General features: G+C 47.3%; 1 protein-coding gene and 1 long non-coding RNA gene across 11 annotated transcripts in view; one reads left to right on the top strand and one right to left on the bottom strand.

Moving 5' to 3' along the window:
- The window catches only part of Sgms1 (sphingomyelin synthase 1), a 267159-nt gene extending 246872 nt beyond the window's left edge, over positions 1 to 20287 (bottom strand). For 3 of the 10 annotated variants that reach the window (XR_001782565.2, XR_001782566.2, XM_017318105.2), the window contains exon 1: positions 18622 to 18888. The gene's annotated coding sequence lies outside the window, so the exon portion shown is untranslated. Of the gene's footprint in view, positions 1 to 18033; positions 18452 to 18621; positions 18915 to 19534 lie in introns of those variants that run through there. The other 7 variants (XR_003952764.1, XM_011247205.2, NM_144792.5 and 4 more) reach the window with 6 other exon arrangements.
- Positions 19618 to 21586, top strand: 2700046G09Rik (RIKEN cDNA 2700046G09 gene). The gene is made up of 2 exons (NR_033198.1): positions 19618 to 19778; positions 20107 to 21586. It is a non-coding gene; the product is annotated as an RIKEN cDNA 2700046G09 gene (long non-coding RNA).
- The last annotated feature ends 2319 nt before the right edge of the window (positions 21587 to 23905 follow it).

The raw sequence follows: 23905 nt of genomic DNA on the forward strand, positions 1-23905 counted from the left end.
AATAGACTCAATTCCCCAATAAATAGACATAGATTAACAGACTGGATATGTAAATAGGACCCAGCATTTTGCTGCATACAGGAAATGCACCTCAGTGTCAAAGACAAACACTACCTCAGAGTAAAGGGCTGGAAAACAATTTTCTAAGCAAATTGTCCCAAGAAACAAGCTGGAGTAGCCATTCTAATATCGAATAAAAGCAACTTTCAACCACAAGTTATTAAAAAGAATAAGGAAGGGCACTTCATGATCATCAAAGGAAAAATCTACCAAGATGAACTCTCAATTCTGAACATCTATGCTCCAAATTCAAGGGCATCCACATTCATAAAAGAAGCTTTACTAAAGCTCAAAGCACACATTGCATCTCACACAATAATAGTGGGAGATTTTGACACCCCACTCTTATCAATGGACAGATCATGGAAACACAAACTAAACAGAGACCCATTGAAATTAACAGAAGTCATGGACCAAATGGACTTAATAGATATATAGATTATTTCATCCAAAAACAAAAGAATATATCTTCTTCTCAGCACCTCATGGTACCTTCTCCAAAACTGACCATAAAATCAGTCACAAGACAGGCCTCAACAGATAGAAGATTGAAATAATCCCATGCATCCTATCAGATCACCACTAACTAAGACTGGTCTTCAATAGCAATAAAAATAACAGAAAGCCCACATATACCAGCAAGTTGAACAATGCCATACTCAATGATAGCTTGGTCAAGAAAGAAATAAAGAAATTAAAGACTTTAGAATTTAATGAAAATCAAGATACAACATACCCAAAATTATGGAACACAATAAAAGCAGTGCTAAGAGGAAAACGCAGCTCTAAGTGCCTCCAAAAAGAAACTGGGGAGAACATATATTAGCAGCTTAACAGCACACCTGAAAGCTCTAGAACAAAAAGAAGCAAACACACCCAAGTAGAGGGCAGGAAATAATCAAACTCAGGGCTGAAATCAACCAAGTGGAAACAAAAAGAACCATACAAAGAATCAACAAACCCAGGAGCTGGTTCTTTGAGAAAATCAACAAGATAGATAAACCCTTAGCCAGACTAACCAGAGAGCACAGAGACAGTATCCTAATTAACAAAATCAGAAGTGAAAAGGGAGACATAACAACAGAACACAAGGAAATCCAAAACATCAGATCCTACTACAAAAGGCTATACTCAACAAAACTGGAATACCTGGTTGAAATGTACAAATTTCTAGACAGATACCAGGTACCAAAATTAAACCAGGATCAGATTAATGATCTAAACAGTCCCATAAATGGATCCCCTAAAGAAATAGAAGCAATTTGCAAAACACAAGAAAATCAACAATAGGGAAGACCAATGGGTGGGTACTTCATTCCTCCTTAGAATAGGGAACCCATGAAAGGAGTTACAGAGACAAAGTTTGGAGCTAAGATGAAAGGATGGACTATCCAGAGAATACCCCATCCAGGAATACATCCCATAATCAGCCACCAAACCCAGACACTATTTCATATGCCAGAAAGATTTTGCTGAAGGGACCCTGTTATAGCTGTCTCCTATGAGGCTATGCCAGTGCCTGGCAAATACAGGAGTGGATGCTCACAGTCATCTATAAGATGGAACACAGGGCCCCCAATGGAGGAGCTAGAGAAAGTACCCAAGGAGCTGAAGGGGTCTGCAACCCTATAGGTGGAACAACAACGTGAACTAAACCGCCCCCACCCCAGCTCGTGTCTCTAGCTGCATATGTAGCAGAAGATGGCCTAGTCGGCCATCACTGGGAAGAGAGGCCCCTCGGTATTGCAAACTTTATATACCCCAGTACAGGGGAATGCCAGGGCCAAGAAGTGGGAGTGGGTGGGTAGGGGAGCAGGGAGGAGGGAGGGTACAGGGCACTTTTGGGATAGAATTTGAAATGTATATAAAGAAAATATCTAATAATAATAAAATAAAATGTTATATAAGAAAAAAAAGAAAAAGATAGCTTTCATGCTGTGGACAAACCAAAAGCTTAATTAAAATACTCTTCTATATAATTGTAAAACACACACACAGACAAATAGTCTCCCAACCAAAAAAAAAAAAAAGCCGAGGACCAGATGGGTTTTGTGCAGAACTCTATCAGATCTTCAAAGAAGACCTGATACCAATACTCTTCAAACTATTCCACAAAATAGAAACAGAAGGAACACTACCCAATTCATTCTATGAAGCCACAGTTACACTGCATATTCTCCCTTGGAGATGGAATGGTTTCTGTCTAATCAAGAACTTGTCACAATTTCCTTTCATAGAGAACTACTTAAGAGATTTTTTTCTACCTCCATCATGTTTAATATTCCAAATAGATTTAAAAGTGGTTGAGTGCATATTACTTTTAGCTTCAGAAGAGATCATGTATATTTAAGAGGCACTTAACTATTATAAATTAGTTTGATGACTTAAAAAATGTCAATACTGAGTTGTATATTTAAAAATAAATTTTATCAGTTTAATAAAAAACAAAGAAAGTCCAACGCACCACACTTTCTTTCCCCACAAAATAGCAACTTAATCTCGGTTTCCTGTAAGTCCACAAAAATTATCTACAAGCACAGAAAGATGGGCTACAGCCAAACCACTAGACCGCCCATGGATGGAGAGGAGGGGTGTCAGGTGCTCTAGGGTCTCCACCCAGCCTCCCTTCCTACACAGATTTGGAGAAAAATACAAGTCAAAATCAAGATGCTTGCTGTCCAAACATACCATGTAGGCTAGAGCCTCAGCCCTGCCAGAACCCATTGCCATCCTCTGCAAAAAGGCTGATGCTCTGCCCCAACACAAGCTCGAAGATGCACAAGCCGCTGCAACTCCTATCTACAGTCCCACACAGGTCTGCTGAGAGCTTAATCATCTAAGACCGGACTGAGGAAGCAAACACTATTGCCAGATTTCTCCTCTTGAGGTACTGACAGGCAAGAGCTGTCAAAGCAAAAGATAAGAAAACACCAGGCTGATTTCCAAGAAGGCTGACTGGCCTGGCTCAAAGCTGCTGCCAAGTGTGCTGGGAAAAGCAGTCCACAGACTACAGAGCTGCTTCCCACCTCAGGCAACAGCAATGCCATCAACTCAACACAGTTCAATGTGTCTGGGTGTTCTGATGCCTGGAACCAAAGTGGGTAAAGTGTCCGACCACTATGAAGCATCCATCAGGGCTGGAGAGACGGCTCAGCAGTTGAGTTGCTCTCAGCGCTGGTTGCTCTTCCAGAGGGCCTGAGTTCAATTCCCAACAACTAACTGTAACTCCAGTTCCAGAGGATCTGCCCCCCTCGCCCAGGCAGGCAGACAGAGCACCAATGCACATAAAAATAAATCAATCTTAAAAAAGAAACAGTTATCTTAGAAAGCACTTTTTAAAGGATTACTGAAAGATTGATTCAAACCAACACGTATATAGAGTCAGGGTCACATGTTCCTAACACACTCGTTCATGTTCATTTCAATGTGGCAGACAGATGTTACGAAATACTATTTAGCTTTTAAAGGGAGAAATCTGAACACATGCTACAAGATACAGTAACCCTGAAAACAGTTTGCTCAGAAAAACAAGTTAGATGTAAAAGGGAAAATACTATATAATCCATATCAAGTGCATAGGATAGTCAAATTCATGACACATAAAGCCATAGCTGCCACAGGCTGTGCAGAAGGGAGAACGGGAACTATTTAGTGAGTATGGGCTTTCAGGTGATTAAATGCTCTGTCGACAGACAATGGTGATCACTGTACAATCATATGATGTACTCAATACCCTAAATTTTATGGCTGTGTATTTTACTTCAGCTTTTGAAACTAAAAGATATTTGTATTTTTCAAAGAAAACTATTGAGAGTAATTTCAGTCACCTCACAGGGTTATTACATTTTGGAACTACATAAATATGTACTTTCTTATCGTGCTTTGATTTTGAGGCAGGGTCTGGCAGTGTAGCCTTCCATCTCATATGTGGCCAAATTTAATCTTCAGTCTCGGTCTGGGAAGCAAAGAGCAGAAAGTTCTCTCAAAATGTTAGCATCAATAAAGTGACAAAGGCCACAGCATCAGCAGGCTTGGGCACTGTGACCAAGACCCAGCACAGAGGTATGTATGGTGACTTCTGAAGACACTGTCCCATGTTAGTGGGCATTCCAGACATATCCTAGAAAAACAAAAACTTCTCCAGCCAACAACAAACATGGCTTCAGGCAGAGAGACTCTGTACATATTTGCGTGTGATGTTCAAAGATGTGGTAGTTGCTTATTAGGTGTCTTGAGTCTGGTTCAGGATAAGAAATTTCTAGCACTGTGCAGCATGTTCACTGACAATCCCAAAGAGCTTGCTCATAAGCAACGTCCGCATGCAGGAAATGTAGCTCACCGGGGACACAGGAAAGCAACATTCCCTGAGAGTTACCCCACCCTGCGAGGAGTCTGACGTCCTTCGTAGGGAAGTCACTGGAGCTCGCTGCCGGCTGTGAAAGCCGAGATGCAGATGGAGAAAGAGTCGGGAAACAGTTCTGGTTTCTTGAACTCCATTATCCCAATGCACTGCTATGGTTCAGAGCCAAGGCTGAAGGACAGGCACTGTTCTCACCTAACTGGCTGTGGGGAGCAGCGAGTGATCACAAAAAAAAAAAAAAAAAAAAAAAAAAAAAAAAAAAAAACAAACCCACAATCTCACTTCTGTGAATGAAATTATCCAGGTAAGTTCCCCTCCAGCAGAGCAGTAGGGGTGAGGGTTACTGAAACAAAATGTTTCTCAATGGGCACAAAGTCAACTTACATAACAAAACTTTGGAGGGTTTGAGACAAACTGACACTCTCAGTTTAGTTATATTGGCAAAGCTACCCAAAACAGTAGCTCAAAACCAAACAAACAAAAGCTTGGATCTTCTGCAACCCCCAGCTCAAATTCAGCCTCTGGCCAGTGTTACACGGTCATTACGCCAATCATTATCTGCTACGAAATTAAGGCACAACACTACAACGCCAAACCCTACCAGGATCTGAGCCTGAAAACCGTAAAAGCACATAAGAAGTTTTAGGGTTTTATAGACAGCACACTCCAGTGTGGCAGGACTCGGCTTTGCCTGTGCGGATCCTGTGGGCACTCCACTGTCCATAGGTAATATGCTCACTTGGTGCACATTCAATATTTATAGGAGAAAAGGAGGGGGATGTGTATAGGAAGACATAGCAGCAGCTATTCATTGCAGGCACCAACGGGGCGACTATAGTGTCTACTGTGTTCTGTAAGTGGACACGGAAAATGAAGGGGTCAAAAAAAAATGAGAAGTGGGCGAAGAAGTCAGTCACTAAGGAGCTGCTCTCGGGACCTTGGTACATACAAGCTCAATATTCACAAAGGCTTGGTGTCCGTCCTGCACTCCGAGCCTGGCTGGAAGGGAAAGAGGGCAAGAGGAGAGCACTCATCTATAATACAGGTAACACCTCAGCTACGGCAAAGTCGTCAGGACAGGCATCCAGCCACGTAAACAGAGACACCCCTGAAACAGGGCACAGACCATAGGAACACTGGCAAGGGCATCATCCTTGCTGTTCCACAATGAGAGGCACAGGACATTAGTATGGCCAAGTCAAAGGCCCGACTGACTGTTAGGCTAAAGCTAAGTGAAAAGCTTGCTTCGTAGCTGCCTTACATAGACAGCTACCCAATGTCATATCAATAGTTTCTTAACAAAAGAAGTATATACATTTTGCATCCAATGATGCTTTCAAAAGACTTTGTTCTCATGGGTGTGTTTTGAAGGTTTGCTGCTAGCATGTTATGTGGATAGACACAATGTGCTTAACCAGCCCTACAGTTGGATGATAGGCGTCCAATTGTGCATTACTGATCAAGACTCATCTTGACTGGTTTGTTTGTTTGTTTGTTTGTTTGTTTGTTTTTTAATTAAACCCCTACAGTCAGAATGGCTGGGTCAGAGAGTACCTCTCTACACCATTACCCTTAAAGGCTGCCCCACATTGCTTCATCTGAAGGCAACAATCAAGAACTTCCTCGGGGTTGGAAAGTTACAGCACTGACCACCAAAGCCACAGACTGCCCTCTCCAATGGGACACAGCAAGCTAAACCTCAACAGCATCTCTGAGCACCATCGACCACTCTTCCTAACAGCTCAGCCCCTTTCCCCATCGGCCACTGTACCACTTGGCTCTAACTCCCTCTGGGAAAACTCAGCCTGTGCCAACCATAAGACAGAAACAAGCCCTGTGTCACCTATGGGGTTCTTAAGATGTCCGTCCCCCTCCTTCCTCTTGGATAGTCACTTCCCAATAGTCCCTGTAAAAAACAGAAAGAGCTCTAAGCTCAAGTACTCAGGAATATGATTTTTAACTTTTCACCCAACTGGCCCTCAGACACCTTCACAGAAAAGTCAATGAGTGCTTTAACTACCATGCCCCTAAAAACATATACTTAAATACACCTAAAATGGCACATCTCATTGTGGAGTCTTCTAAGAGTTCAGCCACAGACCTGGGAGCTGCCAGGTCCATCTAACAGATGGTGCATACATGTGTACACTTGCAAAAGTCCTGACTGTTCTGATGGTCTGATAGTTCTGGTGATTTCCGTTCTGACACTCAAAGGGGGGATCAGTCAGGTTGGGGGACCAAGGAAACTGGGACTCCTGCCCATCTCCCAGCTGGTAACATTGCAGGGCCTTCCAAAGTAACTCGGGTGCCCTGAAGCAAATGTCAAATTTCAGATCTCGTCTCTTGAGCTCTTCATGTGCCTCCGGTTTGCTTCCTCAATTATTACCATGACCTAGAAAACTCCATGTGTCCTGGGCTTTGTTTTCTCCACACCTATACATTCCACACTAGTTAAAGCTGAAGTGTCAGAGACTTTGGCCATCCACCAAGACATCTCAGAAGAGCCACGACATTCACCGGTGGCTAGCTATGCATGCAGTCGAGTCTGCAAGGTGAGAAGTGACCAGAGACAAGCAATGGTAAAGTCACAAGCAAGGGTAGTATGGACAGAGAACAGCAGAGTACAGAGAAACCTGGGACCTCAGCAGGACCCTCTGTTGCTACTTTCCCCAGCCACCTTTACAACTGTGGGATGCCCAGTTACACCCCATGGGCGTGGATAAGGGTCTTCACACAACTCTTACACCACAGTGGCTAATATTCTATCTCACATGTGGATAGCTCCAAAGGATACAAGTCCAAGCCCCCTGCTCTTTATGTCACCCCACCCCACCCCCCACCCCCCCCCCCCCCCCCGCCGCCAGCTTTCAGACCCAGACTACTTGCTGTGTCCCGGCTATCTGACTTCCTGTTACCCAGAGGTCTCCTGGGACCCCACTTCCCTCACTGATGGCAAAGTTCAGTTCCCACATCTGAAGTGTGACCCAGCAGCCAGGCACACCTGCCATCGCCACCCTCACCTGCTCTCCTTCCTCTCAGGTGACTGGGGCAGCCCGGCTTTGGCTGACAGCCATAGGTGCTCCCTGCAGAGGCCTTTTATAACGCCCTTGCAAAATGTAAGCCGGGAACAGCTGAAAAATCAACCTCTAACTGCTCTTTCTATCAAGTGGCTTCGGCATGAGCAAAGCAAAATGGGGCCATGGAAAACAGTTCTCAAATAAACAGTTTCACTATCAAAGGGATAGTAAACAACTGCCAATGCAAATCCATGGGCTGCACTGTTCAGGCCTGCCCCAGTCACAGGGAGGGAGCTATGATATCAGGGGACTAGATGGCCAACACTCAGCTGTTCCAAATTTTCCCTTCCAAAAGAGGCCTAAGAGCAGAGGCCCAAGGTTCCCCAGCCACTTGGCCGGCACACAGGCTCAGCCTGCCCTCATTTGTAAGGACACTGGAGGAGGAGGAGGAGGAGGAGGAGGAGGAGGAGGAGGAGGAGGAGGAGGAGGAGGAGGAGGAGGAGGCGGCGGCAGTAGGGATAAGAGAAAAAGCCTAGCCACTGAAAGTCAAATCCACCACTAACACCTAAACTGAAAGGCAAGTCAGGAATCATGCCTAGGTTTACATTCTTAAGAACTGGTCTGGCTGCATCTGTACAAACAAAGGAGTGACCCAGAAAGGTTCCTGTGATTCTCCAGGTGATGGAGAAGCACAGTCCTGGCCACCAGCCCTTCTTGCCAATGACCACTGGTACGTCCCACCCTCCTGGACACCCTTCCCTGCCACACATACACACACACACACACACACACACACACACACACACACACACACACACACACGAGACCGCTTATGCTCCGCCCACAACAAGCTGCCACCCTATGTCATCAGCTCCCTTCTGCACACTGTGCCAAATGCAGAGAAGCTGCAGCGAGCAAGCACTGTCCCAGGGGGGCTGGTGCACAGCTGTGACCTGGCCTCACCACGTAGTGATGACATTACCTGAAGACATGTCTCTTTCAAGAACTCTTTTCCAAGCTAGAAGCTGCTCCTTCCAGTTGTAGCTGTAGGCCCTGCCAACCAGGGAAGAGCAGTGTCGGCTGCAGAGCAGCAAACCTGCTGTGATAACTGCAGCTGTTTGTGCTTCCTGAAGACTCAGTAGTAGCAGTGTGCCCACATGGTAGCCCTCTTACCTCCTCTCTCTGAGAGGTGCCAAGCTCTGTCTTGCTACAAACACAGTTAAACCAGTACCCAAAACTGTCTTCTCCCTTCTCACACCCAGGCTAGGCTCTTTAATTATCTGTGCTTCATTTTCCCATGGGCCTAAATGGTGGACAGAAAGCACCCCCCACCCCCGCACCCACCCACCCCCCACGCAATCTGGGCATGTGGAAGGGAAGGATTGAACAGGCTGCCAGTGGCACCTCACACTCAGAGGATGCTTACGTGATCAGGTATGGTTGACGCCACAGTTTACCACTGCTTTTGACCATATCACAAGCTCTGATGAGCGGGGTACCACAATGCCATGGCTCAGAGGCTGATCTGCCACCCCACATGGACAGGACCCCATGAGGACACTTTCTAGGAAGGTAGAAGCAGTTGGTCCCTGGCTGCTACAACATGGCTTTGGGTGGTGCTTCCCAAAGCACATCCCCAGATCAGTGGGGGGCATCCAAACACACTACTGGCTGCCACCTGCTCCCCGAGCTACCTGCTTTAGAAACTCTGGGCTGGGCCCAACAAGAGTTACAAGCAAGCTCGGTGGCAAGGCTGGCACAAGCTGAAACTTGAGGCCCATGAGCTCACACAGATAAATACCTAAGGTCGCAAGGTCATGGGAACACCCAGCTTGGGACAGCCTGACATAACTACACTGGCTCCTCACCAACAGCACCCACTGGTTTTTGTTTTGGGGTTTGGGGGTTTGGTTGGTTTGGTTTGGTTTGGTCTGGGCTGTTTGTTTGTTTGTTTGTTTTTGCCAACTGTCAGGACCCCCAAACGTGAACTGCTTCAGGACATTCCCCCTCAGGGAAATGACTTGTGTCTCACTTTCCTGTCTCCAAAAGAGAACGGAGACATCCACATCCCAGGGTCAAGGCAGAAGCACATGGTCTGGGATTAGCCCTCAAGGAATCCCTATCCCCACTGTAGGTCTGCCCAAAGGTCTAACCAGCAAAGAAAACCAGCAAAGAGACCTGCTTCTTGGATGTTCCTCGTCTTAGGGCTTTGTTTTTGTTTTCTACCCACTCCATTCCAGAGAGCTGAGGAAAGACATTCAGAACAACAGACACTAACTACACCTGGCTCAGTGATGTCTCAGGCACTTATCTGTTCTGTCTACAACCTGGCCCTGCCTTGTTAGCCAACAACATAGAGAAAGCCCAGGCCACTGGAGTGGCTTACACAGCCCTCCAGCAGATCCTCTGGACAAAAGCCAACCAAAGCTGGCACATGAAACCTCACCCACCTCAAAAGAAATAGAGAACGACTGTGGGACTATCAACAGACTTGCAAAGGACAGTGGCTAATATTTATATGGGTCTTAGTTGGTACTAACGTTTGGATCTCCGCTGTCTCCCAGATGCCCATGTTTGAAGGTCAGGTCCCACACTATGATGCCACTGGGAAGTGGTGAGCTCTTTAAGAGCTGTGGCTTAGTAGAGGAAGTTAGGTCATGGAAGGCATCCCCCACAATGGGGCTCTGAGCACCCTAGCCCTTTCCTTCCTCTCTTCTTTCCTGGCCGTCGTGAGGTAAGCAGCCTCCTCTATTATGAGTCCCCACTGTTAGTAAGACAGAAATCGGCAGACTTGCTGGATACAGGGGATGGACACTGCCCTTGTGATCAATAGCAGGTACAAAAAAAGGCCTCTAGCTGAAACCTCTTGCTCACTCAATGGCTAAAGGAAGGGAACCTCGGCTATATCTCTGACCTTGGAAGGAGAGGTTACATCCAGAACGTCCCAGAAGTCATGAACTGAGAACTATCTAAACCTAGTCCCAGGAATTCTAAACCTCACAAGATTACTCTCTAGCCCAGCATCTTTCTGATAAAGAACGAGGAGGTACCACAGCTCCCTCCCCATAAGACTCAATACAAATGGGCCTGTCAATCACCTCTGCAGGAGAATGCCCCCAAGGAAGTCCATCCATTTCAGAAGTTTTAGTAAGACGTTAAATCACGCAAATCAACACAATGGTCCGTTAGCTCACTGGGCACTCCAACCTTAGGGGTAGTCTTCTGTACTCTGCCTACCTCCTATATTATGGAAAAAAAAAACAGTCATAAAAAATTAGTAATAAGTTCTGCCTACCTACTACATTAAGGTCTGAGTGTCTCATCTTAATCCTTCAGATTCTTCAGAGATCACAAAGACCAGGGAATGGAAGGGAGGTGGCAGCAAGGTCCCAGTGACACTACCATGATACACAAGCCACATAGCCATGAACTGACACCATGAGCCCATGAGCCCAAATGAATCCTTCAAAGGTAATTGTCACAGCGTCTTGCCCCCTGTAAGACTAGAGCAGGAGAATCTTCAGTTTGAGGTTAGGTAATTTGGAAAGGTCCTATCTCAGAAGAAGAGGTGGAGAAAAAAAAAAGACAAAGATAGCCTCCTAGTTTCAAGTACTCTGTCACGGTGACAGAGAGCTAACTGGCACACTACATAGTAGACACTCAGGGCCTTACAATTGTTAGCTTACACCTTTCTCACAACTACTCAACAACCCGGGATGGTGGCTGCTGTTCTTAGGTCCATCAAAGAACTTAACAGATGGTCCATATAACCCATCCATTGTGTACAGCCCTTAGATGGTGAGGCGGGAAGCCAAACCCAAACGCTCTGGCTCCATGCTCTCAGCCACCAAAGAACTCAGAGCTACTAACTATCTACACACCGACAAGCCACCGATCATTGCTTATCAGAATCCAGACCCGGGGGTTGGTGAGATGGTTCAGCAAAGCCGCAGCACTTGCCACTAAGCCTCACGGTCTGAGCTCCTCTTCCAGGAACTACAAGGTAGATCGAGAGAACCGGCTTCTTCAAGTTGTCTTTTGACCTACACACATGCACTGAGATGCACATGCGTGCAAGCAAACACACACACACACAAACACACACTAAATAAATATTTTTTTTTTTTTTTTTGGTTTTTCAAGACAGGGTTTCTCTGTATTGCCCTGGCTGTCCTGGAAATCACTTTGTAGACCAGGCTGGCCTCGAACTCAGAAATCCACCTGCCTCTGCCTCCCGAGTGCTGGGATTAAAGGCGTGTGCCACCACGTCCAGCCTAAATAAATATTTTTAAAGATACCATTTTTTAAAAATCCAGATGCAACGCCCATTACCATGTGGTTCAGCAGCAGGTCCTCGTGGTCCCCAATAAAAATGTTAATTATACTGGCTTTGACCTTTCTCTTCTCTCCTCCCTACTCCTCCATCCAAGGCAAACAAAAGCTCAAGTGGGGGTTTCTCTCTTCCCATAACTCCCCTGGCACTGAAGCACTTAACCCTAATTATAAGCCTTCTGTCACAGAGACTTCTCTAATTGCTTCTTGTATATTAGCTGTGTATCCTTCCCCACTCAACTGTAAAATTCCTTGGAAGTAACCATACTTTGGGGGAAGCTGGCAGCGGCCCAGGCTCTCACATGTAGATTGGGATTACCACACACTTAACTGGCTGCCTCCTTCCCTTTGCCTTTCTGACATTTCTCTGTGGACAATCCTTAGATTGATTTAAAGCCCCTGTTGGGTGGGCTATGACATCGTTGGCACTCCCTGAGTATCAGCAGTCTATCTCCACAGCCCCCCAGAGCACACAGAGCCCCACAGAGCCCACAGGCCCAGGCTTGAAGAAGGAGGAGCTTGGGACACTTGAAAGGGGAGGAGGAACAAATCGCCAGTGTCCCTTAAGCCTGGCAAAAGAAGAGACTGTTAAAAGTCCTGTCCATAAAACCCTTCCTCTGTCTACGCCTATAAGGTGGGAACAAGGTTCCTACAAGGGCTTAATATCTAAGCACAGGCATGGGTGTGGAAGGTTTGATTGAAAGCGGGTGGAGCTGTTATGGAAGCTTTTAAAAACTTTGGGTGGTGGGCCACAGCTTAAAGAGGTAGGCCACCAGGCAGTCCTTGGGGTATGCTGTCCCTAAACCCGTCCTGGTAGCTCTATTCTTCCTGTGTGCTGTGATGGGATCTCCTCCAGACGCTGCCCCCAGAAGACCAGGCAACCGCAGACTGAATGCTCACGGACCCTGAGTGCAATTATGTCTCTGTTCTTGGGTTGTTTCTCTCTTGGGTGTTTGGTCACAACAGCAAAACAACTGTTAAAAATACAGCATCGCCGGGCAGTGGTGGCACATGCCTTTAATCCCAGCACTTGGGAGGCAGAGGCAGTCGGATTTCTGAGTTCGAGGGCAGCCTGGTCTACAGAGTGAGTTCCAGGACAGCCAGGGCTATACAAAGGAAACCTGCATCAAAAAAAAAAAAAAAAAAAAAAAAAGTTCCCATAAGCTGGGAGCGTAGGTCGGTAATACAGCATGTGTTTAGCATGTGTTTAGCATGTGTTTAGCATGTACAAGGCCCTGAATTCAAGTTCCAAAGCCAATAAAGAGGAAAAAGTGTTACCATAACCAAAAACCTGTAAACTTTATTTAACGGTTATTGTTTTAAAGAAAGGATGGCCATGAGCATACAGCATCAAAATAGAAACAATGTCAAGTCTCCCCATGAGACTATAACCCAAGCAATGCCAATCACGTTTCCTAGACTTTATTGAGAACTTCAGAAGCATTCCAAAATGGATATGGAAGAGCAACCAACCAAATATAATCTAACCAATGTCTAAGAACAAGAGGGCCCCAGGCCACTATATCAAACATGGTGCAAATCTCTAAGGAAGAAATAAAGGTTTGGCACAGAAATGGAAGAACACTGAGAAAGAATTAAACAAAATACCAGCCCTGTGAGGCGTCTCAAAATTAGAAGGCTGAGCTTAAGGGGCCAGGATTGAGTTTAGAGTGATGACAGCGTTCTATGGAGAGATTGTGTTGATGCCTGCCCAACCTGGACAATCACACTACTGAATTACGCAAGGAAGAGTGCCCAGAAGGGCTATTGTTCTGTGTGTTGTATCACAGTTCAAAAGAAGATATTCTAAACCCTGCATATATTTTTAAATTCAGTATGTTTAATGAAAGGAACCAGACACAAAAAAGTACCATATTGTATGAACTACTTATATAAAGTTAAAGAAACACAAGCTACATGGTTACACAAGTCTGAGTATAACAGGAAGGTTCTGACTCCAAAACAGACCCAGGGAAAGTTTGGGGTTATCAGAAATGTTTGGTATCTTCACTGTGGCACTTTCACGATAGCTCCATTGTCAAAAGGAAAAGTACATATTTTAAATTGATTTCTTTACATAAATTACAACTCTCGATAAATTGACGAAGTCTCATGTGTATGTGGAAACACGATACATAATCAAACCCGCCTCACCAAAACTATGACAGGATGCACTGTTTCATCAACGGCTTAGGAATCCTGTCTCACAAAATAAAAAAGGGGGAGGGGGGAAGAAACTCTAATGTGGGAGAGGGAATAGAGACTAAGAAGGGAGGAACACAAGACAAAATGAACAGCTGGTCCAAGAAACAGAATAACAACTAAATAACATTAAAACACCCCCATTCACTAAGGATCACATAGGTCCACATTAAAACAAAGGGAACTCATTAGCTAACCACAGACCACTGGTAAATTACAGAGGCGGTTGATGTCCAACACTACAGGGATGTGGGCATCATCCCTGAAACCAGCTTGGAAGTGCATAGCAGCTGAGGAGCTCTGAGAGTAAGTCACTCAGCCTGTGCTGGTACTCCGCAGCCACCCCGAGCAGGGTCCTGGATGGAGAGCCCTAGAACATCAGTTCCCCAACGGGCCCTTCCATCGTCAAAACACAGAGCAGCAGCTTCTGAGTTGAGGCTTTCTGATTCAGGAGGTCTAGACTCTGCATCGCTGGTAGGAAGTACGCTTCCAAAACTACCACCCTTAGGATCCTTTCGCAGACATCAGGAAGAGAGGGAAGCCAGCATTTCACTCAGTGTTGCCCTTGATAACAGGATGGAAATGAGTTATGCATCTATCACTAGCATGCACACAGACATACATATATACATATATGAATATGTGTGTATGTATGACTGCATACACACACACACACTAGGTGAATGAATATATATATATTATATATGCACACATATATAATATAGATAGATAGACATAGATATAGGTGTATAATCATACCCTACAGAGTACCAGACACCTTGCTATATAGAACAAGCACAGACTTACACAATACAACCTAATAAAACATTGAAAAAAATTCTGCCAACTCTCAGGAAATGTTGGAATGCTTCCAAGATAAATGGTTTTTGGAGGGTTTTAGTGCTTCCCTTTTGCAGTACTGCAAGTGGGACCCAGGGCCCTGTGCGTGCTGAGCAAGCACCCTACCCCTGATCCACAGCCTCCGCACCATTTATGCACATTGAAGACACATCAGTAACACAACATCTTTTGTTTTGTAGCCCTGATTGTCCTGGAACTCACTCTGTAGACCAGACTGGCCTCGAATTCAGAAATCCGCCTGCCTCTGCCTCCCGAGTGCTGGGATGAAAGGCCCGGCGTAACACAACATCTTTAACAACTATGCACACAGCGCCTGGACAAAATCTTCTCCGCCCCGTGAGAGAAGACTCCTCTTGCAGCAGAGGGAATGGAAGGAAATGGAGATGCCAACTACAGGCAAGGGGCTTTGTACAGTGAGAGGATCTGATGCCAAGAACTGACCATGTCTGAGAGGGGAAAAAAAAAAACACCTAAATTTTAAGTTCTCATTCATCTGCATTGACCTAAAAAAGCCACTTCCTCTAGCTGGCCACTGAGGCAGAGGGATTCTTCCTCAATTGTAGCATGAGGTAATTCAAGCCTCCAAAAAGCAACATTCCATCGAGGTTTTGTTTTGCCTTTGACAGATTAGAAAGAAGCTGGGGTTCTTGGCTTATGGCGAAGGAGGCGTGTGTCTACGTGTATGTGTCTCCCTTCTTTGCTTGTGTGTCTCTATCTGCGAATCTGTGTGTGTGAATGTTTGCATGTCTCCATCAGTGTTCGGTGTGTCTAGACGTTGAGATAAGACTCTGCATGGAGATAAAGCATTCTAGTGAACACCAAGCCACACCTGTTCACTAGCTCAATTCAGTTTTACTGAAACCAGAACTTATTGCCACAACTACAGAACCAAGCCATCTCCCTGGCCACAGGACCTGCCCTCTCTTCTCCTTCATTCATTCCCTGTCCCTCACACCAAACTAAACTGATTCCCCCCCCCCCAAAAAAAAAAACCTGACCTTTTTTTCTGATTGGGTACCCTAACTAAGGTGACCAAACTACAGCACAGCTAGTGGAATGGAGTACATTAGGAAGCAACAAATACACATTTATATTCTCTTTCCTTTTTCCTCCTTGCATGTATATTCTTGTTTGAACCAACAAGCCAAAATCTTTAACACCCATGCATACACCAAGAAAGTTCTGAAAAAAGACTGCTACCATCCGAAACACGCAAAGACACAGCCATCTGTACTCGGTCTCGGAAGAGCAACACTGGCCAGCGTGTTTGCTCAGTCCTTGGGCAGCTTTTACCTTCTCTACAGCAGTGTTTATCACTGGATGGCAAAGTCGGGAACCTACAGGTCTCCTGAAACGATTTGCAGGGAATGAGGTTTTATCAAAGAACATAGGATATCTGTCCGGAGCACATTTTAGTTAAAAACTAGCATCAAGTCCTCCTTTAGGTTTTTATGACTTGGCCCCAAAAGAGCGCCTTGACTCCAGCTCAAGAGAAGTGCCTGCCCCAAGCTGGAAATGAAAATGTGAACAAGTATCAAGCTCTTGATATAAAACTGAACCTATGGTCAACAAGGGGCAATTGCATCTTAGGAAAAAACACCAGGGTCTTTCAGTGCCCAACACACACAACGTACACAGACATTGCTGTGCATTCTTTATTCTAAAATTGTTCAGGAAAGAATCCCACTGATAGACATAAAAAAAAAGGAGAAATTCTAGTAATTCTAGTGCTCTTCTGTTATGAAAAACTTTTTAAAATATGAATAAGCATTTACTGAGCTACATACAGGTCAAGCATGCAAGACAGTAGAGTTCTCCGAGTAAGATGTTTTAAACAATGTGTGCCTTTAATAACTTAATATGTTGAATTAGTAGGTTTTTTTTTTAAGTTCCCTGGTATGTGAAGTAGTTCAATGTCAGTGACAAGTGGCAGAAAAGTATTTATTTTACTAACAATAAAAATGTTTGGTCTCTGAAGCAGAAACAGAAAGGGGTTCTCTGTACAGTAATTACCTGACTTGAACGGTTGTGGCGGCCATCTCCTGCTACCCAGCAGGTCTGTGATACAGACGTTAAAATGTGCTCCGTAGTTTAAAAGGAGCATTAAGGAAACCCAAAGGACCAGGGCATCCAGAAGGAAACAGGAAGCAAAACAAGAAGGAAGACTTGGTGCACATAAGAAGGCCACTCCGGGAGGTTTCCCCAAAGTTAGGTACCGCCAGCTGCGGGCACAGGCTCTGCAGCTTGCTTGCTGGCTTGCTTGGCCAAGGCAAGGCTTCAGAGCTGGAAACCTGCCACCTGCTGAATCACCAAACATCCCTGGGCTTCCCTTAAAAAAAAAAAAAAAAAAACTGACCACATCGGCACCCAACCCCAGCTGGCTTTTTCCTTGGACACTTAACACTCTGACCAATGAAACGCCTGGACATCCTCTCCCCTGCCTCCTCAGACCCAAACTGCCTCCCAAATCGAAGGCAACTTCCACCAGGATCAGACCTCATCAATCTCACTCCTTTCTGCTCCCTTGGCCCCCACCCCTGCTGATGTTCAGCCCCTAGTGCCAGAAGGCAAGGCGTAAGGAGTTGACAGACAGCACACCAAGACAGGCATTCACGACTTCCATAACCAGGTAGCCAACTAGAAACACCCCCAATCTGAAGAAGGTAAATTTCAGGAAAGCGATGACAGAAGGCAGGCCTCAGAACACTGAAAATAAACTTCCCGTCAGAAACCAGCCTTCTGTCTTTTTTATGTGTGTAGCGCTGAACTCGGTCCTGTCTGAAGGTGAAATGAAACATCCGAGAAGCACCTGCCCGGATTCTCTCAGCTCCCCAGGTCAATAGCATCCTCCACCCCGACTGTTAGCCCGGCAGTCAAAAAGGATCAAGCATTATCCAGAATCCGTTAGATGGACCAGGACACCGGGGCCACCAAAGGAAGACAGTTGGAGTGTGGGTTTAAAATCCGGGCAGAGGCAGCGCTGCTACCACTGATGTGCCCTTGACAAGTCGCCTATGATCACTCAGACCCCTCATTCTCTGGACGAACCGCGTCCAGAGCTACGCAGATGCCCCTGCAGGCCTTACCCTTTAACACCCCCACGCGGTGAGGACACGCGGGGTCTCAGAATAGTCGCGAGCCAGGGGCTGTTACACCGCCTGGGAAGGAAGGGGCTCGCTCCTCCGGGAAGGGGGGTCCCACCTGTTATGCCGTTGGGGGTCATCGAGGGGCCGTGCTGAAGGGAATCCCAAAGCCGCGGACTCTTGGCCCCGCTGCGATCAGGCCAGGAGGTACCAACTGTCACTCTGCCGCCCAGGGTTGTGGGGGTGGGGCTGTGATTTTGGGGGTCCACCCCTAAGCACTACGGGACCTCTGGCTGGCTTCCACCTGGAAAGGTCCTCAGTCCCGGGCTCTCAGGCCCCGCTACCGTCCGCTCGCCTCAATGTGACACCAGGCAGCCTTCCAGCCCGCACGCAGCACCTCGGAAAGGTGCCCACGGACGCCTCCTCCTTCCTCCCCGCCCAAGTTGGCGGGGGAGCCCCGCCGGCGGCCCGCCCCCTCGGAGCCGGGATCGCGGCCGCCAGAGCGCTCCCCCGCGCCCACCCCCACGAGCGGCCGCGGGGGACCGCACGCCAGGTACGCGCGACACCGCGCGGTATGCGCTCACGCCCCCTCGCCCCGGCTGCCCGCCCGCCGTCAACCGAGGTCAGGCCTGGCCCGAGAGACTCGGGTCAGATCCAGCCGCTCGCGACCCGGAGGCCGGCCCTCCACCCCCGCCCCGCGACTCACTTGCACGCGAGTCGTGGCAGCCGCCGGAATTCTTTCCACGCGCCGAGCCCCGCGCCGCGGAACGAAACCGGGGCAGGGCGGCGTGCGGACTCTGCACCCGATCCCGCTCTCCCGTCCGCGTGCCAGGCTCCCGGGACGAGCAGCCCGCCCGAACCGGCTCTCCCTGCTCCCGTCCAGCCGGCAGCCCGCCGCCGCTGCTCCGGCCGCCGCCGAGCTGGCGAGAAGGCTTCTGACTTGGAACCTCGGGCTGCCGAGCATGCCCAGTCCGCGGCGGAGCCGGGTCGGCTTCCCGCGCGACGCCAGTCCGTTCCTCCGGGTGTTCCCGGCGGCCAGGGGGCGGGGACCGCGGACGCTCGACCAGGGACCCAGCTGAGTCCCGCAGGACAGCTGGCCGTGGGGTGTGCTGGGGGTGGGGACGGGGGGGGGGGGGAGTCCTTTTTGTTTCTAGAAACGGGAACTGGAGATGCGGTTCCCTTTCGCCCCCACCACCCCCCAACCACGAGAAGAGAAAGATGGTGGGTTTCATCCTCCGGGATCAGAAGCCCTATTAGGAGCCAGCCCGAGAGTTGTGCGGCAAAAGGCGGCTAGAAGGTTGGGGACACAAACTCAGCCTTGGTGAAACTACCTACGGGGACAGCTGTTGGCGAACTACACTGGCATTTTCTTTCCCACCAAGCCCAAGAGCTGCGACACTTGTGACTCCCTTATGATTGATCATTTAAAATGGATGAACCTCAAACTCTTCGGGACATTTTTCCGAAGCTCTAATCCTTAAAACCACCATCTCCCCCCCCCCCCCCCCCCCAAATCAGGGGTCTGCAGGCTTCCTAAATCGCGCAGCCCCAGGCAGCGTGAAGGCCCAGGAGTTCTCGGGAAGAACCGGGCCCTCCCCCCTAGTCCGTCCGGGCCCCACCTCCCGCCGCCTCTCGGAGCTGCGGCGAAAACCTGGAGAGCGCCGCACCAGGGCCGGAGCACTGCGCATGCCCAATGGCCCCACGGGGTGCGGGTCGCCGGCAGATCTCCAGCTCGGGCAGTGGAACCCGGTACCAGGACGGTGATCTCGCGGCAGAGACAGCAGCCTCCAGTAGCTCCGGCCTTCTGGGCCGACCGCTCGTACCACCGTGGCATGGGTCGCCCGGGACGCGCTACCCTGCAGGGTCTGGTCTGGGGGCGGGGAGGGGGGAACGGCCGTGCCTGCGAGACACGTGACTGTCCGCGGAGCTCCGGGGCAGCCATCTTCAGCTCTCCGGGGCCGTAGACGAAGAAGGGTCCGGGATCCGGGCAGACTCTAGTCCATTTGCCTCCCCACCAGGCACAGGCCCCCGCCCTCACCTGCATGCAGTCCGCCAGTCTACAGCGGGGGTACAGCGAGGGTACTGCGACGCCGGTGACACCGGGAGGACCGGCTGTCTCCAGAGCCAGAACCTAACGGCTAAGAATTGGAGAGCCGCTCTCTTGGAGCTGATGGCTTCTGCTTTTCCCCAGGGGCGGAAGTTGGGAAGAGGAGTTCCCGTTCCTAAGGCGCTGGCATCGCTCCTCCTGCTGCTTCCCTGTTCTGACCCATTCCCGGCGACGGAGGATGAAGGTGGCGAAAGATGTTTGGACAGCCGTCGCTCTCCTCCATGCTTTTCTCCTGCTGCTGGTTAGCTTGGATGGTGATGGTGTCACCTGGGGTCCTGGAATCTCTGGGCCCGCATCCTCATTACCCGAGAATTCGTTAGAACGACACATTCACGACCACACCTAAACCTACAGAATCAGAAACGCCACTAGTGGGGTCGGTCCTGAAACCTGGTTAACAAGCTCCCAAGGTGAATCTGATGGCCGCTTTCCCTAAGCAGTAGAGACCCTTTTTCGTGTATGGTGCTGAAAATTTAGCGTCCTCTGTCCCCAAATACAGTGAAAAATCGGATTTAAAATGTGTCTGCTCCTGTGTGAGCTCTTAAAGGTCTTGTCCTCTCCTGCACCTCCGGCCTCTTCACCTTAGGACACTATGCTATCGCACTTCTCAGGGAGATAAGAAAGGGTGGCCTGACGCATACTGCTTTTAAATGACAACCCACTAACCTGCTCTATTTGAGTGTCAACCAAGAGCAAGGGAGTGGCTGAGATTATAGTAGCCCCGCTGGTTATTTTCATCAGTTTGCACCTAAGAGGGAAAAAAAGGAGGCTTGCTGTCTTGAAGTAAGTACTGGACAGCCGCTGGCTCTTTGCAGTGTTACTTTGCATTTGCTGTAACCAAGGTCAAAGCAAGCGAGCTGCTGCCTGGCAGGTCATGGAATCCAGACTTTAAAATTCTCCCTCCCCACCCCACACACACTTGTTACAAGTGTGTCCCAGGCATTAGAGTTAGTTTAGTTTTTCTTCCCCTCCCCCCTCCCTGTATCTTTGAAATGTTTTTTAGGAAAAAGAAAACATTTTTCTATGAAAGTTTTAGGAGTATTCCTAATACATGAAAAGGGCAGAGTATACAAGTATTTTATACTCCAAATTTCACTCCAATTTCAGAAAGTGGTTCTTAGAAAAGGCACACATAAAATATACATAACAGAGCTTTAAGTAAATATAGGGATGGTAATCTAGAGAGAAATCCTCGCCTTGAAAGTAACTTGAATGGCGTGGTCATAAGAGATGCTTCAGAGTTGGCATACTTTTAAGTCAGTCACTGTACAAAAAATAATAATAATCAAGATGAAATGTTCCTTTTCTAGTCCACTAAACCATGAAGAACCTTAACAGGAGGCTGGAGAGGTAGCTCAGCAGTTACGAGTACTTGCTGGTCTTGAAGAGAACCCTAGTTCAATTCCCAGCACCCCACTTTGCCATTGACAACCATCTGAAACTCTACTTCTTTGGAATCTGATGCCTTCTCTGGCTGCAGAGAACACCAGGCATGCAAGAGTTACACTATATATGCAGGCAGGCATAGCATCATATATGAAGTAATAAATGACTTTAAGAAACAAGAGAATTCTAACACTACTTCTTACCAAATCATAAGAAACATTCATTAAAAATGTTTAGGTTTCTCAAGTACGTGGACTAGTATGGATAATGTTGAAACAGTAAAAATGAGTCATCCCCAAGTCAGTGTCTGCCATGCTAAAAATAATACCAACAAACAAGTACAGAGACATAAACTTCACTCGCCAAAGTGACTACTTCAAAGTTGGTCATTTCTAACGATTAATAATCTAAGAGAAAAACGCACTTCTATCCCATTGACCTGTAAGTGGCAACCACCACTTACTAGAACGTAGTCAAAGCCCACACTATGCTCTAAGGTCAAGGGGCTTCAGTGGGTAGGCAGGGAAATGTGGCTCTGTGGAAGAATCCCGGGCCACACAGCCTGAGCAGCAGGGGCAAGGCTTCACGGCCTCCTCAGACTTTTAAATACATCTGGCCAACCTACAACCTGAGTTGAAGCCAGTGCTGTGAGTGGGGACCCAGCTGCCCATGACAAGGCTCCTTCCAAGTGTTTGCCCTAAGGAACAGATCTGTGAAGAATCTGCACTGAGTTCATTCCTGTTCCTCTGCCTGAGACTCCTGGCTTCACTAATTGTTTGGTTTCCACTGATCAACAAAGACTGGAGTTGTTTGACTGACCTTGGTTAGACAAGGGGTACAGCCCAATTTCTCCTTGTGCACAAACCTCTTTCCCTACATTTTGTTTTGTTTTGTTTTTCGAGACAGGGATTCTCTGTATAGCCCTGGCTGTCCTGGAACTCCCTTTGTAGAGCAGGCTGGCCTCGAACTCAGAAATCTGCCTGTCTCTGCCTCCCGAGTGCTGGGATTAAAGGGGTGCGCCACCACGCCCGGCTCCCTACATTTTTTTTTCAATACCATACAATGGATATGTATTATCTCTGATTTTTGGAATATGTAGCACATGAGTTGGCACCAAACAGCCCTTAGTAAATAGTTGCTGAATCATAACTTATTTTCTGGTTTTCTCTGTGCTGCAGTTAGGTATAAGAAGGATAAATACAAACAATGGAAATGTCTTTTTTATCCCTTTCTAATAAGCCAATTTTCAACCTCATATAGATTTTAAGAGGATTTTTCAAATTAGACATTTACTACTGACATCCCTCATGGGTTCATAGGTTTGAATTAATTGGTCCTCAGTGGAACTGTTTGGGAAGAAATGGGAGCTGTGACCCTTTTGTAAGAAGTGTGTCACTGGATAAGCTCATGCTATTTCCAGTTAGCAATGCCCCCCTTCCTCTCTCCAAATCGGTAAGTTTCAGCTACTGCCCCAGCACCATGACTGACTGACTGCCGATATGTTCTTCCCATCATGCTCATGGACTCCAGCCCTAAAGTTGTAAGCCTCCAATTAAATGCTGTCTTTTATAAGCTGTCTTGGCTATGGCAACGGAAAGCTTTGTGTCACAGCAAACAGAAAACTAAGACATTTCACTAACAAGGATCAGATGAATAGATGGTACAGTGTGTACCATATCCCTAACAAAACCACCACTTAAGTCCTGGCTTTTCCAGTAATCAGAATGGAACTCCAGGCAGGTTTCATTCTTGCCTCTTAAAATGAGAATGCTGTAACCCAACCCCTTCTTTGTTTCCCATGGTTGTCATGAAAATTAATTAGATCCTGAGTATAAACCTGCTCACTGTAATACAGCCAAAAAGATGTCCAAATATTGCTACCTGTCCTTTGAGAAGCTGGGGGGATTTAGCCCACATGGAAAACTACTATTTTGACAGCAAAAATGGAAGAAGTGAATCAAAAGAAGCTGGAGTCTGAACTTGATCATCATCCTTGTTTGGAACCGCCCAGCCCCTATTTGTGTCCACTCATTGTCAAGTTGTACCAGATAAAGCCCAAGCCCAAGTATTGTGTGTGTCCCAGAAGCAGAATGCTTCAGTACTCCACTGCAGTCCCACACGTCATCCTCATCCCGATATCTACCCTCAAACAAAGTTCTTGGCTACCACATGCTTCACACTTACACTAACATTTTATTACTTATTTGAAAGTCAAATAAAATTCAGTGTCTTGTATTTTTAACTGCTTGATCTGGAAGCCCTACGGACATAAAGTTTTATCGCCATCCTAAATTGCAGCCCCATGAACTCAAAGCTTGACCTCATTAAAAAGTTAATGCAGAGGTTGAGCTAAGTACAGTAGCACTCCTCTATAATCTCAGCATCTGGGGTTGTGGGTAGTCTTGGATCCATAAAAGGATCATTCCTCCCAAAAGATATTGCAAACACTTTTTTTCTTTTAAGAAGTCAGGGATAAGGAGTGCTGGAGGAATGGCCT

Source organism: Mus musculus, chromosome 19 (assembly GCF_000001635.26).
Source record: "Mus musculus strain C57BL/6J chromosome 19, GRCm38.p6 C57BL/6J".
Taxonomy (NCBI): Eukaryota; Metazoa; Chordata; class Mammalia; order Rodentia; family Muridae; genus Mus; species Mus musculus.